The sequence below is a fragment of the Schistocerca nitens genome, chromosome 1, assembly GCF_023898315.1.
Source record: "Schistocerca nitens isolate TAMUIC-IGC-003100 chromosome 1, iqSchNite1.1, whole genome shotgun sequence".
Classification (NCBI taxonomy): domain Eukaryota; kingdom Metazoa; phylum Arthropoda; class Insecta; order Orthoptera; family Acrididae; genus Schistocerca; species Schistocerca nitens.
In genome coordinates this window covers 1039647417-1039668272 of record NC_064614.1, presented here as the reverse complement: position 1 = coordinate 1039668272, position 20856 = coordinate 1039647417, and the positions used below count along the sequence as shown (strand labels likewise).

General features: G+C 43.5%; 1 pseudogene; it reads left to right on the top strand.

Annotated features, from left to right (window-relative positions):
- Nucleotides 1-10015: 10015 nt before the first annotated feature.
- Nucleotides 10016-10133, top strand: LOC126209873 (5S ribosomal RNA; annotated as a pseudogene).
- Nucleotides 10134-20856: the final 10723 nt, after the last annotated feature.

Here is a 20856-nt window from a genome sequence, read left to right as displayed (position 1 = left end):
CACACCCACCTGCTAGTGAAAATTAACGCGCAATTTCAATGTCTGTTCATGTGTTTCCAACAATCGCAACAGGTGTCGTTATTTCTGGTCAAACACGCACACATCTTACTGTTCATGAGTAAGCAACTGATACTTAAGCTATATTCGTGGATGCACGGTAGGTGTGCAGTTCGATTGTCGCTTAGGCACAAGAAAAACCGATACGTAACATTTGATTTTTCTTAGTTAACAATCGGATTACGTGTTGGGTTCGTATCTCCGTCACAGAACTTCACATCATGCACTTCATCTTTAAATGCATGCACACTTTGTTACTTCAGAATGGAGGTATATCAGACATCTTTCGTGGTTAGATAACAGGGACGAAAGGGTCTTGATAGGAGTCACGGTTTATTACAAAAATTGTCGTCTTTTATTTTCAAGTTTAGATTTGGTTACTGGTATTGGCCAAAATTTCGGTAATTCATGACTCTTCATGGCTAATCATCAATATGATGTGATTAGATTAGATTAGATTACATTAGATTAACTCTTGTTCCATAGATCATGAATACGACATTTCGTAATGATGTGGAACGTGTCATTTTAATGAAAGATTTCTTTAAATACCATGATTCAATTTCTTTACAACAATTTTTTACACTCTCTCTCATTGCTTTTTATTTATCTCTCTCTCTCTCTCTCTCACACACACACACACACACACACACACACACACATTCTTTTTTATTTTTATTTGTATGTTGTGCTCGACTATCGGCGAGGCACGAAAACGCCTGTGAATGACTTTCTTAGTTTTGAGTACACTTACGAAAGAAATATAAAAACAACAATGAGAGTTACTGATTTATGATGCTCAGTTTGCAGTCAGTTCTGAGTATTATTAGTAACTACGCTCCAGTCCCTAAACCTAGTTACAGAAAGCGAATCAGACGCATTACGTATTCCAGGCCGTAGCAGCCGCGACTTGGAGACACCAGCTATGGTCACTTCCCAGACCGCTGTAGGATCACATCGGTTTGTCTTCTTCCTGCTGGTACTGTAACTGAGATTTGGCAACAAGGCAACGTATGTTTGGCAACTCTGTGATCGACGAGTTACTTCCTGGTGTGCACGGAATTAAGCCTCAAAGTTCACTTGATTTTACCTGTCATTTCCATTGAATAATCTGAGTTATTATCGCTTGAAGGGTAACAAAAGATTGAAAATTTACGGTTTTCAGCCCAGGAAAGTCGTTGCAGGTGGAAACCGCAACTAATCTCGACCTTCAAATAGCGGTTTACGAGTTCTAGTTACTATTGCCCTCGTAATAGGAAGCTAAGACCCATACCTCCTCGCCAGCTCTGTGGTAACGTGATGACCTGTGAAAAAGCGTCTGTTACGGTTCGCAGTTCCAGTCTCACTGACTGTAACGTTTTTATCCCTTCTGTGAAAGAGCTACAAGCAGTCAGATCAAACATCAATAAGGAAATCGCAAGAAAATGCTTTCAGCTCATAGTGCAATGTTGAAAAACTTACAATGCTGCACAACAGGTAAGGCCTCTTTCCGCTGCTGACAAGCGAATTTTGGGTTTCTAGGAATACGTAACTATATTTATGAAATGCCACATTTGCATACCTCTTGAGTATGACACAGCATACCAATTAAACACAGACCCAATCAAAATCTAAGTGAGTAGTATTTTACTAATTCGTGTCGATAGAGGCATGCTTGTGTACAGATACTTTCGTCGTAAGGTTATCATGGTTAGTTTTCTTTCATTTCTTATAATACAGTGCACAATTTTCGTAAGGTTTCCTTTAGTGTTGTTAAAACAATAGTAAACATGAGAGAGAAATTAATCATCAACGATATATGCGAATTCTCTGATGTTACCTATGACAGTCTGACAATGCACATGCAGTTTATTGATTACATGCATGTAGAAAACTTTTTCTGAGTTAAAGCTGTCAAACAAAGTTTGAAGAAGAATAAAATATCACTACCACACGACGGCTAATGTAGAAAATACTTTTCTGACATATTATGGCACGATGCGCTCTCCCTGCACATCTTCGAGATGCATCTGCTGCCTGCTGTCTATTAAACCTGAATAGAACAAAATGTCACAGTAGTTAGCCCTTTTTCCACATGCGACTACTTTGGGTTGAGAAGTGAAGGGAAATATGTTCAAAGTTCCATTAGATTGATACCTTCAGCAGAGAGCAGAATTGCGTTTTAAAAAATGTAGCACTGAATGTATTCGAACTCGCGACATCTTATCTATGCTACAAGCTGACACGTAGCTACAGCAGCTCCAGAGCTCGGCAACTATTCCTCCAGAACTTTTGGATTCCACAGCACTGTGAGATTATGCATATGGCCAGGTCTTGACTTCTGAGAGACAAACAGTTACAGCTTTTCTTTTGGACTGAACGACGTTTTCTAGTAACAGATAGCGCAATAGAATAGCTCAAGTGGAAAGGAACACTTCCTATTTAAACTTCTGCATCCTACACTGTTGGCAGTTGTGTGTAGGTGGCAGTTACGTGATTTTATTTCTGTGATTACAAAATAGTCGAATGTATGCACTGGGTAGCCGAGGCAGCTAGTTCATGGTGATTCGGTCAACCAAGTAAATGAATTTACTGAACATGCTGCAAATTACTACAGGGAGCCTGTGTGTCAGAATTCTCATCCAGTGTGGCGCAACTGCGTTACGATAGAAAAATGACTCGCAGAGAAGAGGATTTCGTGGTCTGTTGGACGGATGGTAGGTTGTTATACCTATGGTCTGGGTTCGATTCCCACTTCCGTCAATGATTTTAGATAGGGAGAGACAGATTCCATTCTCTCCTGGCTACACCAAGTGAAGGAGATATAATGGCTGCGTGGTCTGAAAATTCACATTAAAGATGATATTCCTTCTTTACCAAGTAGACGGTAGGTTGAACCACAATAAAGTCTGGAGTGGCGACATGTAGAAACTCTATCACCAGTAACCTTTCTTATACTAGTTATTTATTTCAAGTGACGACACAAACGCTATGTATGGTCACAGGACACTTATTCCATCTTTTATTTGAGCTTCTGTATGTCGATAAAATTGGTTCTAAACTGGGAATGCAACTCAGACCGCCCTTAACGCGGAATTTGATCCCTTCGTGGCAATACAGCTCGGCTACAATTTGTTGTTTGTTCAAAACTGCAGATTCCTCAACACCTTCACATATTACGCGTGAATGGGATCGAATCCTGGCCCGGCACTAAAGATTTAATTATGTATTATCAAGCTCTATCATGAGAACACCTATCTGCTGGTGGGTAATAATTTTGATTTTTAATGTATTTTCATTCGTTGTCAACACTAACGATATCTGACGTTTTTAACTCCCAGTGAGACACAGAACTATTTGCGAGATGACTGTAAGTTCAAGATGCTATTCTGAGCAGCTGGTGGAGAAAAATTCGGTAGCTGACGTCTATTTGTGTGTAGTCAACAACGATATGTGTGGGGCTCTATTCCCAGTGAGCGCTGAACCCTTCGTCATATTATTTCAGTTCGTCGTGTCATTTAATGTTCATACATATTCTCAACTAGCTGCTCGTGAATAACTTTAATTTTTAATGTCATTTTGTGTTAAATAGTTCAAATGGTTCAAATGGCTCAGAGCACTATGGGACTTAACTTCTAAGGTCATCAGTCCCCTAGAACTTAGAACTACTTAAACCTAACTAACCTAAGGACATCACTCACATCCATGCCCGGGACACAAGACAGGACATAGATAATGTCCGTTTGACGTCAACAGTGTGTAACATTTTACTTTTTTTGAATAGGACAATGTTCCTCTCCAATAATTTTTAGATTAGTTACAATAAGCTTACGCTGCAAGAGATTTCGCTTGTATTTTTCAATATGTGGTCTGTTGTCGGTTTGAAGGCCTTCCATAACATCGGCAACGTAGTGCAACTCCACCGAGGGCTGTCTGGAGTAGGGTGGAGATAGCAATGTGAAAGTTGCGAGCTGTCGAAGACGATCTTCATATTCCTAATGCGATTAGGACATCGTATATTCTTGACGACGTTTAGCACCTGTGCAGTCAGTCACCCAATTTCAGAATTCATTTTGAGTAATCCTGCTAAATTCCCAAAATATTGTCTTTTTATATTGATGAGTAATATGGATAGTCGTCACGTTCATGTGCCGTCTACAACGCAAATTTAATGTTACTATCCTAGGAACTAACCTGCAATACGTTTTGTATTTCATAATCGGAACTATCTGCATCAACCGTCATCAGAGCAATGTCAGGGAACAGAATGCAGCAGTGCCTTGCTACCTACTTGAGGACCTGCTTGAGTCGTGTTCTAAGGAAAGGGTAGTTGCTGGTTCACATTATATTACACTAGCGAGAAGTACCGACTTTTCCTTTTCTCTGCAAACATCCAGAACTAAATTCAGTAACTAAATCCTAAGAATATATTTGCATTGTGCCAACTCAAAGATCAATAGATATGGATATAGATATAGATACAGATTTCTATATTTAAAGCCATTCTCGTTCTGCGTTGGAATAAACATCATTCATTATTTGCTTGTTCTTGTTACGATTGTTATTGTCATTCTCTCACTCGCAAGAGTTTTCGCATTCCTATTTGGTATCGATGCACATGAAGAGTGGCTATGAAAGAAGGGAATACTGAATGTTACGTCATGCAGAATACACTCTTTTACTTCGGCTCCTCGTGATCTACGCTACAGGAGAAGTGAGATACATAAAGTTGACAGTGTGAGGACAGACCTGGTAGCCCAAATGTGCAACTACACAGTGTTACCAGATAAAATGGTGCTGCGGAATCGACAGTGTAGTACGGACTTTGCCACAGTAGCAGACAGCTGGTAATTTAGGACCATGACCGTGGATTACACTTTGGTCAGTGCTGGTTAGAGTGCTGGAACTGTAAATTGAAGGCTTTGTTTGATAGTCTTATGCTGATGCTGTCTGAATAAATTATGCCATTGGATACAAAGCGGTTTAGTTTTGAGACCTAACCCACGAGGGGGGAAGGCACAGTGGTCTGCTTCAGGAATTCCAAGCAATAAAACACAAAAAACAACCCAGGAAGGGAGACATGCATTTGGAATCTGTTCATCGTTACGGGGTCAAACAAGAGGGTAACATTACTGAAACAATGATCGGGCTACTTAGTATATAATAGAGCATACAGATTTCAAGGAGGAAACGTATGAAGACGCAGACTTCCTCGTTATCAATATGTGCGGCATATCTTTCGTGTTAACGAAAGTAAATTCCCGCTTTACCTCTTCTTACGTGTCAAATGAAATGAATGCCATGAGGAATAGAATATTTGTTGACTGCGTCTCTTCTTGCTTCCATCCTTACCAACATATTTCTTCATTCTCGTGGTAATCATGACATTCTATGTGTATGCTGCAAAAGATTGCAAGTGGACAAATTCGACATCGAGGTGCAAAGCGTTATATTCAATTCGAATAAGCTTCCGGTGTATTTTTACTTCGTTTGTATTTTTAGATGATTATGAACGTTACGGAAAATTATCTCACATGCTTTATGTTGAATGAGAAACATTGAATTATCCGTTTTGCTTTCCCTACGTTGAAATGATATAATGTCGGCGTCAACAGCCTTTTTCCACGCCGGAAGCTGAAACCTGTATCATTCTGGATTAATGATAATTGAATGTCTCATATGTATACATAGCCCACAAGGCGACGTCAGAAACCATCAGGGGAGAACGCCGCATAAAAACCAAACGTGCGCGCGTGTCTGCACTCTGAAGAACCGTATCGGAGAATCACGGCAAGCATTTCGCTGAAGAGCTGCCTCGTCAGAGAGCCTAGAAATGGCAGCGTCGTAGCAAGTATTTGTCAACACTCTGATAGTGCATTTACTTCCGGGTGTAGGTCGGCGTTACCTCGCTAAATTCACTTGACATTCGTATTCCACATCGAAGACTCGTACGATATAATCCACTGCAAGATGACACAATTAGAAAGTATATTTAATTTCTGGACTCCAAGAACGGCGTTCTTCACATAAGTAACACCTGTTTGTGTGTGCATTCGGGAGGACGACGGTGCAATCCCGCGCCCGGCCATCCTGATTTAGGTTTTCAATGTTTTCCCTAAATCGCTTCAGGCAAATGGTTCAAATGGCTCTGAGCACTATGGGACTCAACTGCTGTGGTCATAAGTCCCCTAGAACTTAGAACTACTTAAACCTAACTAACCTAAGGACAGCACACAACACCCAGCCATCAGAGGCAGAGAAAATCCCTGACCCCGCCGGGAATCGAACCCGGGAACCCGGGCGTGGGAAGCGAGAACGCTACCGCACGACCACGAGATGCGGGTTCAGGCAAATGCCGGGATGGTTCCTTAGGAAGGGCACGGCCGATTTCCTTCCCCATCCTTCCCTAATCCGAGCTTGTGCTCCGTCTCTAATGACATCGTTGTCGACGGGACGTTAAAACAGTAATCTCCACCTCCTCTGTTCGTGTGTTTAAGGTTGCGTTTTGAGGTTCAGGCAACATCGCAGTGACTATATTCCGCCTCTGGCCGCCAGTGTGTCGTTAGCTCAGAGGTTCCCTTGTGCGTTGCAGTGCTTGTACTATAAGACATAGCAGTTCGAATCACGGTAGAAGCCGCTGACTACAGCCTTTTATTTTCCATTTTAATTAATGGAGTTGCAAACTGTTAGTAAAAATTTCTTATGCGAAATCTGAAGAATGCCTTTAAACATTAATCTTCGTCCGATTTCGACTTAAGTTAATATCATGGATTTCTGCTTTGCAAATTCCAAGGTGCTTCACTGTAAAATAGACCCTGAAAAGATTCAAACCGACTGTCAACGATATAAATTTGAGCTTTGTTCGTCATATAGGTCTAACATGTCAGAAGGTTGTTTATGAAGTGCACATGTTCATTAATGTAGTTCCCTTCTTCTAAATTTTTGCAATAGCATTTAACTGTAGACGTTTTCTAACACCGGCGTTAGCAATTCCTTTCCGTTCTCTGAAACCTTCAAAACGACAAATTTTTCTGGTTTAAATCTGATGACCTTAACTATCACTTCCGATCAACAATAAATACTTCATGAACCCATACATGGAACTCCAAATGTGCAGTGTTCCTGCACTGCTACAGAGCATGCATTGCAAGGTATTCACACAGTTTATCGCATAGACTTACCATAAGGAATGAAACAAGAACTGTAATACACTTTACACCACAGACGCTCACTCTGGCTTGACGAAAACATCCAAACATTGACCAAAAGTTGCACAAATAATTGAGTTTGAAAGGAAAAGAAACGAGGTATGAAGCATTTATAAATTCATCGAATGTAGTGAGGTGGTTTAATTTCGTCCCAGTCTATAAAATTAATTTCGGGCCATACTCAGCTCTTGCCGATTAATGTAATATAATACCCGCCTACTAATCAGGGCGTCTGTCTCCGTTGCTTTTGAGCGTGAATGGAAATTGTAGAAATTTTCTGTGGAGCAACATTTAATAATAAAGCGTTTTAAATCATCAAAAGCGATGAGCGGTAGCAGGCGCTTTCGATAAAGAACGGGGGAGTGCAGCGCCGCTGCTGTCGCCACGGCCGCTGCCAGTAGCCAGCAAATGGATCCCGGAGCTTTGCCGCATACGGCGTCCAGACGAGGACAGTCTGCAGGAAATCTGCCGCAAAATCGTTACTGGATAAAATTTTGATATCGGTGTGTCACAAAGCGAAATAGATTGAATCTGCGCTACCATTACATTCACGTCTTCAGCATTCAGACAGAAGAGGCTGTAAAAATATTTTATGCCAGCTGCTCTCGATCCACTGACATTATGAACAGAAAAAACGCACGCTACCGCTAGACCACAGGCGTAATCAGCCTAGAGTTTCTCTATCATGGGACAAGTTTTCCTCCAGGAAGTGCCGCAGTCTACAGTGTTGCCAGATTGTGCAGATAACCGGATTTAGAGAATTAGCGAGTTGGCCAGTTTTTTTGTCCCATGTCGCGATCGGCGCGGACTTAGCCTCTGAAGCGGCCGGCCGCCGGTCAAGTTTTATGTCAAAGAGTGTACATTTCGCGTAAGGATCACGAAGATAAGATACGAGAAATTAGAGTTCGTACTTAAGCACACAAATAGTCGCTTCCCCGTCCTATTTGCAAGTGGAACACGAAAGGAAATGACTAGCAGTGGTACAAGGTATTCCCCGCCATGCACCATACGGTGGCTTGCGGGCAGTTAATGAAAACGAGGCTGATGGAGAAAAGTAAGTAAACTGTTTATTATTTCCGAAGTGAACCCCACAACTGTTGACACACTTACCTCACTGTGAGACTATACACACAGTCAATGCCTTCAAGGAAATATGTTTACCGTTGCCTGCAGAACCATGATGTATCCAGGTGCGCATCTATACGTATGGAGGAAATCGGCGTCCACGATTGTCGTTCTTCAGGGCTCCAAAAATATGTAAAACGCTTGGGGAGTCATCGGGATTGTATGGAAGATGTGTATGGGCTTCCCTGTGAAACTTCTAGAAGCTAGGTCGTAGTCGAAACAACATTCGAAGTATGTGGGTGGGGGGTTGGGGATGGGAAGCATTATCCTGCAATACTGTCCATCAACATGGATATCCAACAACACGGACTTGACGGCGCGCTTTCATTTTTTGCAAAGAATTCACGTACTATTGTGCGTTAACTGTGGCCCCGTGTTCCAGAAAGTATATGAACAGTGAGGTCTCGCAGTCAAAGGACAATATCACCATGACTGTCCCGGAGCTAGCGTGTCTGTTGTTTCGACTATCCCGCAGAAGTCCTTACACAACCTCCATACAGTCCCGATGTCTCACCATGAGATTCCCAATTTTTGGAGCCCTAACGAAAAAGACGTTCGAGGCCGCCGATTTGCGTCTGAAGAAAACGTACACGCCTGGGTACAATCGTGGTTCCGTAGACAACTGCAAGTAGTTTTCCATGATGGCACTGACCGTCTGGACTCTCAGTGGGATCTGTCTCGTTTTCATTTATCTGTCCCTTATATGTAGATATTGGAAAGAGCTGGCGGCGTAATGTTCTTGAATACCGGGCTTGGCGGCAGTGCCTTGGATTAAACTCCAAGCCACTCTGAAATGTACAGGGGGTCCCACAAAGGACTTACACTGTTTTAACTTTAATACTCAAACGAAAATAATAAAAACTATGAATTTTCGAGTCGCATAGATAGTCACGACATTACTGATGACGTTTTGCTGTTGTTCTCCATCCGCAGGAATACAGCGTCTACAACGTGCGGAACAGAGCGACACACGTGTTACGGTTGCCATGGGAATGGATTCATAGGCAGTCTCATTCGCCTCTCTCATGTCGTCTAGCGTACGCGGCTTTGTCGCGTGGATGGAGTGTTTTCCATATCCCCTAAGAAAGGGGTCTGACGATGACAGGTCGGGAGATATGATGGGAAGCCAACACTTCGTCGTCGGCCAATCCATCTCCCAACACATGTTTCATCCAGCTATTGCGTACGTCACGATGGTACATACGCGGTGCACCATCTTGTTGGAAAAAAGATCTCCACCTTCTCTTGGTGAACAGCTGGTACAATTCGTTCCTGTAACATCGTAAGGTACTTTACACCTGCCACTGTTCCTTCAAGAAAGAATGGTCCAACAAGTCCTTTGACAGGCATACCACACCAAGCTGATAAACCAGGTAGGTTAAGAGCTCGTTCAAACGTTAACATGAGGATTATCTCTTGCTCAGTATACACAGTTATTGCCATTGATGGCTTAATTCAATTTACATATCGCCTCAACGAAGCAAACAATATCATTGCCTATCCGGATCTAATCATTCATCGCGTGAATCTACCTGAGAATGTAGGTTTTCCATTTTTCTTGCTTTAAAATGCGGCAAACACTTGATTTGCTTACACCTCGCGCAGCATGCCGTAAGGACTTCTTTAGGAACGGCGTAAAAGCTTGTGCCAACGGCCTTGCCGCAGTGGTACCACCGGTTCCCGTCAGATCACCGAAGTTAAGCGCTGTCGGGCTGGGCTAGCACTTGGATGGGTGACCATCCGGTCTGCCGGGCGCTGTTGGCAAGCGGGGTGCACTCAGCCCTTGTGAGGCAAACTGAGGAGCTACTTGATTGAGAAGTAGAGGCTCCGGTCTCGTAAACTGACATACGGCCGCGAGAGCGGTGCAATGCTGACCACATGTCCCTCCTTATCCGCATCAAGTGACGGCTGTGGGGTGCGGATGACGCGGCGGCCGATCGGTACCGTTGGGCCCGCATGGCCTGTTCGGGAGGAGTGTAGTTTTAGTTTGTGAAAGCTTGTACCACTGCGTCCACCCCTCTTTTGCCCGTTACTGGTTTCTTCCTGCGACACCGCCCCTTCTTCGGATAGCGCACATTTCCTTGCCTCTCAACTTCGTCGCGTGATTTCGTTATTGTTGCACGTGACGGTAACGCCTACCATCGTCTCTGCACTCCGACTACGTTTTCAAAGTTCCAGTAACTCTTTAAAATCCAAGGACAAGTTTCCAGCCGTTTTGTTTTTTAAATGGCTGCTGAAAATAAACAAAAGAAAAACGAATGTCTATAGACACAAATTACGAGAGCACCATACAGTCACAACTCACAACCGGGTTAGGTTATCTTTATTATCGCCTTAGTTATTTAAATTCGAACAGTGTATGCCCCTTTGTGGGACACCCTTCATATTGCAGTGAGGGCATGTGACACTGTTGACGCTGACCCTTTGGTGCTATTCGAGAGCTGTAGACTATGGACGAGGACCGAGTTTTCCCATGTTCCTTCTCTGATCATCAGGAAAGACAGTAATTACACTTCACTGAACACACATCCAACGAAGTCATCTAACTCATCGGATACACCTAAGACAGACCTCCCATACATCGCGACGAAAGGGAGTCACTGTGCGCGGATGGATGAAGGTAGCAGTCCCTTCCGGCTGAACATCTCGTCGGAGACTCTCAGCCAACAACAACGCCACGCGACTCACCATCTAGCAGCAGAGAGAGAGAGAGAGAGAGAGAGAGAGAGAGAGAGGCTACAAAAGGTTCAGTGCAGACGCATTCCAGCGACGCCGGACGCTCGCGAAGTAGGGGCGCGGGCGCGGCGTGCAGCGGTTACGTAAAGGCAGGGCGTGGGCACGCCGTTCCATCAGGCCGAGGCGTGGCGGCAGGCCAGCAGGCCGGGGGCGTGCAGTGCCATTGTCGTCGCGCTTTCTCTCTCTGCACACATACACACACACGCGCTGGGCGCTGGCCGCAGTCCCTTTGTCTCCCGCGTCGCCCTAGTAGCGCGGCAATGCAATCGCACATCGACAGAACCGGACACTGTTCCATCGGCCGAAGGCTACCAAACCCATATTCCAGTATCCCCCTGTATACGGTACCGTCCTCAGCTTTATTTTAAAAAAAATTCACGGTACGAAAAATCATTTTATTGCAATGTATTTTAATACCCTGCTATCTGCGATTCCTAGCAAGACAGCAATGTACACTTTCTCTCTCTCTCTCATCGAGCAACTGTCTTTCTCTCCGCGAAGGCGCCGACATTATCAAAATATCAATTGAATCTATATGGTTCCGGAGAACTTTTCGCAAGTCCCTGTTATCTGTGACGTACTGTATATACGCATGAAAATTTGTACAAATGCCGCTCACCAGGCAGATAAGCAACTACGCCACCCTGGCACAATTGCACGGACTACCCTAGCATCCCAATCCAAATTCCTGTCCACGCCTCAGCCCACTCAAACAGCACTGCACAGGCCCTCCATCTGTTTAGGGATAGTACCTCAGCATCAAAGGAAACGGGGCATTGTGCCTGAAACCCAACCACAGACGCTTTAATCAAATGAAACTACCTTGTTCCAGAGGCCTTTTCAAGTCTCAAACATCTATGATGTATCAGAGAGAAGTTCTGGATAATCAATCGTAGCAGATTCGCACTTCTTGTAATAAGCTAAGCCGCCATTTTGTGGAAACATAATATGATTAATTACTACTGCGGCTTCTAACGTATTTGGCGCATAAAAATTGCATATATCAGTTCATGTTGGCATTCGCCAATTCATAGTCCTAAAAAGAAAAATAAGGAAGCTTTCTCTCATTCAACTGTCGCTACTAACCCCCTCAAATATCCAAGTTCGCAGATAAAGCTGCCGGACATAACGAGGTTAAGGAGAAAACAAACTGTTCAAAAAAAAAATGTTTCAAATGGCTCTGAGCACTATGTGACTTAACATCTGAGGTCATCAGTCCCCTAGAACTTAGAACCACTTAAACCTAACGAACCTAAGGACATCACACACATCCATGCCCGAGGCAGGTTTCGAACCTGCGATCTTAGCGGTCGCGCGGTTCCAAGGTTGCAGACTGAAACGCCTAGAACCGCTCGACCACTCCGGCTGGCACAAACTGTTCTCATACCTCTTTACTTCAACAGTCACGGTCATACTAATAACGTCAAAGGACTTTAAATTTAAAATAATATTTATTTATTAAATCACTAACGTTTTATCCAAAGAGATACGACATTTGCCCGTGAGAAGATACATGGACTGAAATTTCGTACTTGTGTGAGTGTATTTTCAGTACAGAAAAACACCGTTCCTAACAGAATGGTCCTTGGGCAAGATGTCTAATGTGACTGGAACTTTTCAGGTGGAGATCGCGACACAACGTCCTAGAGGACGTTTGCATCAGTTTTGGGATTTTGGGAGACACCTAATCATTGTTATGCGGGATATGGGAGATTAATAGCAAGAAAACGCACAGACAGTTGGCTGTTGTGCAGAGAGCGCACAATGAGCGGGGATGTGATGGACCCAGGGCAACAGTGTGGCAAGAAGAGGAACTGCACGTCCTTCCAGAAGGACTGTACCACGACAAAATGGTACAACTGTTCGACTGCCTCTGACGAATAGAAGGATGGTAACGGATGAATCCGAGCGGTGGTTACACACACATAGTCACAATTAAACGTCCACGAAACTAGGTCGAAATCTGGAGTAGCCATGCGCCGTTTACTGCTGACAATGACGATTTCCATGAGTTAGCTATGATACTCTGTCGTGTTCAGCAGTCACTCACTCTTCTGCTTGTGACTGTCAGATCAGCTCCACCGTCTTTTTAGGCGACCTGCTTGACTCCAATAATCGTATATGCGGAGCTAATACACACGACAACAGAACTCGTTCGATTACTATTGAAGGAAGGCTGAATGCTCTAGAGAATGTGGCAACCGTTGTACACCCAGTTTACATCAGTACCAGTGAGCGAATACCCAGTAATGTTACTCCTTCGAGGGGAATTTTAAATTTTGACTGTGATCGTGTTCTCATGGAAATAAACCTGGCTGCGCTTCGTTACCTGAAAGATTATATTTTGGAAGCGGGCAGTAGTTATTCTAGCGGGAATCGAACCTACGTTGTTATGATTCAATAGTAAAACTATGTAAATTAAATACGATCGACAGCCTGTTTGAGTTGTGTGGTAGTGACTATAGTTGATACGGGACTGTCTGTAAACGTCTCCTAGTTTATTGCCCTATCAGTACGTCATGCAAGTGGCCTCGTGCGACGAATCATGGCCAGGAGCGTGCGGATTCCACCCACGGACGCGTGTGGTATTTTGTACGGCGCAAAGGCGTCTTCGAGAACGTTAAAAGGAGCATTTTAGCGGGTACGGTACGGTAATGATTCTTACAAAGTATCTTTTCCCATTCAGTAGGGGTAGGTTACAGGGGGGAGTAACTGAATAGAAGCTTAGGTACATTCAACTTCTGCGACATCTATCAGCCTAGTTTTCATAAACAAAATAGCGCCTGAAATATTCCCTAGACAATCACATAGCCACAATGCTGACATTACTACGTTACAGTAAAAACAACTTATACCATCAACTTGAACAAACTGCTGACAAAAATGTCTGTGCTAAAATTTTCGGATGTGCACTGGTGTGGTTTGAAAAGTATCTGAGAAATAGACAAACGCGTCTTGTCCGACGGATTGGAAAGTCGTCCTCGAAGCAGGTTCGCTTAGGTGTGACACAGGGTTCTACACTGCCCTACAGCTGTTCTCCCTGCTGGATAATGATGATCTTTACGCACATGAATCATATAGTGTCCGCGTAAGTGAAGAAGATAAAAGTTTCCAGAATGAGATTTTCACTCGGCAGCGTAGTGTGCGCTGATCTGAAACTTCCTGGCTGATTAAAACTGTGTGCCGAACCGAGACTTGAACTCGGGACCTTTGCCTTTCGCGGGCAAGTGCTCTACCAACTGAGCTACCCAAGCAAGACTCACGCCCCGCCCTCACAGCTTTATTTCCGCCAGTACCTCATCTCCTACTTTCCAAACTTCACAGAAGCTCTCGTGCGAACCTTGCAGAACTAGCACTCCTGGAAGAAACGATATTGCGGAGACATGGTTTAGCCACAGCCTGGGGGATGTTTCCAGAATATTTTCCCTCTGCAGCGGAGTGTGCGCTGATATGAAACTCGTTCTCTGATATGAAACACTTCTATGTTAATAAAACATTAATTAGATGATGATATTTTTATGGTATAACGTCACGTTAAGTTGCGAAGAGTGTAGAATTAAATAAATAATTTAATTCTCAGAATAAATATTAGCTTCACCGAAGACTGCATATTACGCTCTCTCGAATTATAAAAATAAAAAAATGTGACTTGGCGAAGCTGCATGTTTCGTAAGAACGTACCTTTCTGGATGACCACTTCTTTGGTAGGTGGCGGACAGCCACAAAAAAAAGAAAGACATATAATGTAATCTTGAACAGTCAAATCGGATACAAATCAGTGAATGCATTTAGGTATTATCTATCCAATTACACAGAATGATGTTTCACATTGGTCTTTTACCATTCTTCTCGGAATGTAGTGTTTTATACAATCAGTTCCTTTACGTTACTGCCTTTACTCCCGACCTAACCATATAGCGATTCTGATTAGATTCTTGTACAATTAAACACACTGATAGAGAAATAGCAGAATCCTCCCAGTTCACTCAGATGTCAACCAAAGAAGAAGGTCCAAAAATTGAAGGAGGAACGAAAGTATTACAGTGATTACATAAAAATCTTTCACATGTCGTCTATCTCTGAAACTGAGTCTCTGAACAAAGAAAACGTTTAACTAATTTTAGTGCCGATGTTACGAGGACAACCTCTCAGTGCGCAGATGGGCGCAAACTTGTGCCTAAGACTAAATACGTGTCAGTCCAAAGCTATTTTAATGTATTAGTCCTGAAGATATTCCTTCGTGGTAATTTTGCGAGTCGTCTTCAGCTCTGCGGCTCTTTAAATCTTGTAATTACCCTATGACTACAGCGCTGAGCTACTAATCTCTTCACACTGGTGACAACAAAGTGTACTGCTGCTCTGCAGCGTTAAACACAAAAGTGAGCACAAAACAATCGAGGATGGTATGTGAAAACAATGATGATGTAGCCAAACGTGACAAAAACCGAAATGGTAATAATGAAGCACAAGAAAACAGCTCAAGACAAACAATTGGGACTGAAGAGTTGAAAACCCTATGGAAATAGGCAGTAACAGATTGGAAAGTACTTAGCTATTACGCCGCGCGGGAGTAGCCGAGCGGTCTAGGGCGCTGCAGTCATGGACTGTGCGGCTGCTCCCGGCGGAGGTTCGAGTCCTCCCACGGGCATGGGTGTGCTTGTTTGTCCTTAGGATAATTTAGGTTAAGTAGTGTGGATGCTTAGGGACTGGTGACCTTAGCAGTTAAGTCCCATAAGGTTTCACACGCATTTGAACATTTGAACTTAGCTGTTACACCTTTCGAGCCCGTGTTTCGTCAACCACGGAGCACCGAAACCATAGCAAAGGCCGAGGAAAAATTAGCCTCGCTAAGTTGTTAAAATCTGGTTCAAAAGAAGCCGACTATACACACACCATCACTAAGTTCGTTCCCCATCCCTCAAAATACGGATCATCGTGGATTTGTGCCACACAAGCGGCAAGAATCGTAGCCAGTGATAGATGGAACCTTTGAGTGGCGGCGGGACTGTTCTCACAAAAGAAGAAAAGGATGGTGTACGAACTAACAATATTATTAAACCCAATACGAACAGTTACTATCATAATTAGCCCGCTAACATTCAACCAAAGACGCCACTATTGCAAATCAGAATTCCGGAGTACCACCAACACAGTTATAGGTATCGTATGTCTGTGAGCTTCGCAGCTCTAGCAACCGAAAGAAACAGGCATAGAGCGAGCGACGTTCAACATGGACACCTACAGGTAAGCCCGCATCTCGTGGTCGTGCGGTAGCGTTCTCGCTTCCCACGCCCGGGTTCCCGGGTTCGATTCCCGGCGGGGTCAGGGATTTTCTCTGCCTCGTGATGGCTGGGTGTTGTGTGCTGTCCTTAGGTTAGTTAGGTTTAAGTAGTTCTAAGTTCTAGGGGACTTATGACCACAGCAGTTGAGTCCCATAGTGCTCAGAGCCATTTGAACCATTTGAACCTACAGGTAAACAGTATGAACTAAAAATAGTATCAAATATACGCTGCCTGTTTTCGTGGTTTGTGCTCAGATACCAGGGCAGAAATATCACCAACTCGTAAACAAACAAAAAATAACCAATGATGACAACAGCTACCCGAGAAACAATAAGCAGATAACGAAAAAATAATACTACTGCTAACTCTCTAAGGCTATAAAAGGGTACAACAACCCTACCACTACATCAGCCACCTGTTCCAGCAGCATGTCGTATCAAAAGAAGCGAAGGATCATCGGTTCATTGTGGTCAATTAGCTGAACACTTCTATCCGTTCTGCTAGTCGGGTTCGACTAATGGCAGGTGCATTCGGCCCTGTGTACAAAGTTTCTTCAAATGAAGCCTTATTTCATGATAATTCTCTCAGTATAATGGATGGCCTTAAGCGGAACATATAATGAGGGGAAAACATCACAACACAGAAAAATAACTAACGTAGAGTAATGAAATATCGGGAATGTATTTGTCTAGGTAACATATTCAAGTGATTAACATTGCAAGATGACAGGTTAATGCAAGCGCGAGATAAGCCATTTGCAAATGTGAAATGCTGGTACATTAACAATCGGCGCAACAGTTAGAATGTTGAAAGCAAGCCTGCCACACTGATGCATTGTGTTGAACAAGTGCCGGACGTCAGCGTGTGGGATGGAGTTCCAAGCGTTTCACTTGTTCCGTCAATACACAGCCAGTTAATGCTGGTTGTGGTTGTCCGATGATGCCCCATACATGTTCGATTCGAGACAGATCTGGTGATCGAGCAGGCCAAGGGAACATATCGACACTCTGTAGAGCATGTTTGGTTAAAAACCGGTATATAGACGAGTGTTATTCTGTTGGAATACACCCTCTTGAATGCTGTTCATGAATGGCGGCACAACAGTTCGAATCACCAGACTGACGTACAAATTTGTAGTCAGGGTGCGTGGGATAACTGCGAGAGTGCTCTTGCTACCGTACGAAATCGCACCCTAGACCATAACTCCACACATGTAGGTCAAGCGTGTCTTAGCACGCACACATGTTGGTTGCAGGCTCCCAGCTGACCACCTCCTAACCAACGCACGGCCATCACTGGCTCCAAGACAGAACCAGCTTTCATCAGAAAACACACCGGACCCGCACCCTGACCAACCAAAAAAAAAATTTGCGGTGGTTTGCGGTCAGTGAAATGCACGCTACAGGGCGTCTGGCTTGTAGCCGTCCTTGAAGCAACCGATTTCTAACAGTTCGTTGTGTCACTGTGATGTCAACTGCTACTGAAATTGTTGCCGCAGATACAGTACGATGCGCCACAGTTTTACACCGAACACTCCCTCTCGGTAGAGCAATGTAGCCGTCCGGAGCCCGGCCTTCTTACGACCGTACGTTCTGATGACCAATGCTTCCAGCAATCATGTACAGTGGCTACATTACTGCCAAGTCTTTCTGGCATATCGCAGAAGAAACATCCAGCTACTCGCTGCCGTATTATTTGGCCCCGTTCAATCTCGGCGACGTGTTGATAATGGCATCTCTGTCATCTTAAAGCCATTCTTGACTAACATCAACTCACCACGCCCAATCTAAAAGGTAACTAACACTCAAGACCGTTACAGCGTGCATTTAAAGCAAACCTGATTAGCATCCTCATAGAACCACTCCTAAGCGATTGGCGCGATATTTGGACAGACATCATCTTTCAAAAGAAACACGCCTACCAACTTTCGTTTTTGTCGCACGATTCCTTCTTGGTACTGCGATTATTTTTCCGTCAGTGTTTGTGAACCTGGTCAGTAACGAAGCGTGTATCAGTTTTCCTGTTCGTTACAGGAGCAACGACGAACTACCTGATAATAAACTCTAGTGCAACCAGCGGCAAATCCGTAACTACAGGCTACGTTGAAATCTCTATCCGTAATTTGGCACGCCCAAAACTGCCAATGACTTTATTAATGGAAAAATAAAACTTGCTGTCTAAACATAGCGTTAGAAAAGACCACAGTGGCTACAGAACAAAAGCGTTGCAAATATGACTTTGCAGTTATCACAAATTTGCTTGTCGCGTTTTAATGATCAAGCAGTGACTCGACATGTCGTACCATCAAGCGAATATTCTGAGCAGAAGGAATAGTCTCGTCAAGGAGACATACCGTGCATTTGAGATCATAATTAAAACAGAATGATAAAGCGCTTTTATTCACAAAACATCACCGAATAATTACTTCACAGCTAAAGAGATGGTCGTGGAACCAGAGAAGATCAGTGTATACATTTTCTGCCTAGCTTTTTCTGAGCAGGTAACTAAACATTTTACAGACGCTAAGAAAGGTAAATAATCGTCAGCTACGAGAAATAAATATTCATCACTAGCCTTTTTTTTTTCAGGTAATGTAGAGAACACACAGCACATTTTCCTTTGTGTTAGGACAGTACACATGTTGGTAATAGCTGACAGGTAAATTTTTGACCCTTGTAAGGTAAAAGTCCGGAGGAACTCCACAATCACGAATTTTCAGTGGAGAGTGAAGTGATGGGCCCATAGATGCTCACTCATCAGAAACATCTGCAAATCTACTGGATCGATGTACGACTACTGTATTTAACATCACGAAAGCACATGACGAAAGGCCATGGGATAAATACAGCAGCTTATTTTATTCCTTCACTTTTCGATTCCCATTCAGCACCTTTGATTATGGCTCAAACGATGTAAATCCACCTCTAGCAGACTTCGCGGAGCACAATGTGCTTTATGATAGTGCGATATCAACTCCTACAGCTTACTGTACTGTACAGCTAATTTTTTCATCCGCTAGATGCCGAACACTTTAGGTACGGTAACATCGCTCGACAGTTGTCCGTCACACTCGTTCTTGAACGTCTGTTCAGTCACAGCTTCATCCTCTCCTCCATCCGGTCCAGCGACAACTTTTGTATCAAACTTAGGGAATGCGTGCCTTCCACCACACTTCCCCCAACACAGTCATACGCTACGTGCTGCAACTGCTCTTTCTCGTGCCTCGTACCAACAGCCAACGTTGGAGCGTGTTCCACGAGAGATCTCATTCCCTCTTGCTACTGGTTACCTACTACAGCTTATGTGTAAACGGAAATTATAGCTTGTGTTTGTACGAGTAATGCTTGCCAAGTTTTCTTTATAATGTACAGTCTCACGACTCAACTTCTGGAACCAAATGACGACTCATGCACGCATACTCCAACGGCCTACGTTAAGCAGAAAATTATGATATTCCTAAATCCTTCTCTAAGTGAACTTTTGAGGTTAATGTGGCCTTCAATCAGAGGACTATCCACGCTAGTCTACCCTACGCAAACCTCTTCACCTGTGCATTGCTACAGCAACTTGCATCCAGCTGATTCTGCATGGTCTCCCTCTCCAATTTTAACCGCACACTTCCCTCCATTACGAAACTGACGATTTCTTGACGTCGCAAGATGTGTCCCATCAAACGAACGCTTCTTTTAGTCGAGTTGTGCAACAAATACCTTTGGTACATCTCTAGCAACCCCAACAACATCAAGACGTAGAATATCTACTCTTCTTTCCCCTCCGTCTTCGAGAGTAGTTTGTTATACAATTTTAACCAAGAAACAGTGAGTGCTTGATAAAGGGAAAAATGGGATACTGATGAGTATATGTTACAAAAATGCCTTCTCCTAAACCACGGGACCGGTTTTAACAAAACTTGGTACACAAAACACTTACTGACTGGAAATCGTGATTGTGGGGGTAAGAACCACCTGCCTGTTCAAGCGGTTGGGGCTGGGCTTAAAAAGCAATCACGTCCACGACGCGCAAATACCCATACTTCACTCACTCAGTATTTCAGAATGGGAGTACTTAAGAGACTTGCAACAAATCTTACACATAATTTCAAACCTTTACGAAACTTTTTCTCGCTGGCGACCCCCATAAAATGTCGAAATCAAAAAAAAGTTCACCGCTTACTAAATTTTCGCTGTTCATGCATCAGAACTGCCGTATGAAGCATGACGTTTTAATTTATTACTTCTTTACTACTAACTATATTCGCGACATGTTTTGCAGACATTACTGACGTATGCCACTGAATGTGTCAAAAAATTACACCATTTTACGACGTATATTTCAGGATACATGACGTCATGAACAGTGAGATTCGTGGAAACGTGTCACACCACACAAGACCTTGAAATTTATTACTTCGTTGCTATTAACTCTATTCGCAACACTCTTCACCGATAGTATCCAAATATTCCAGTGAA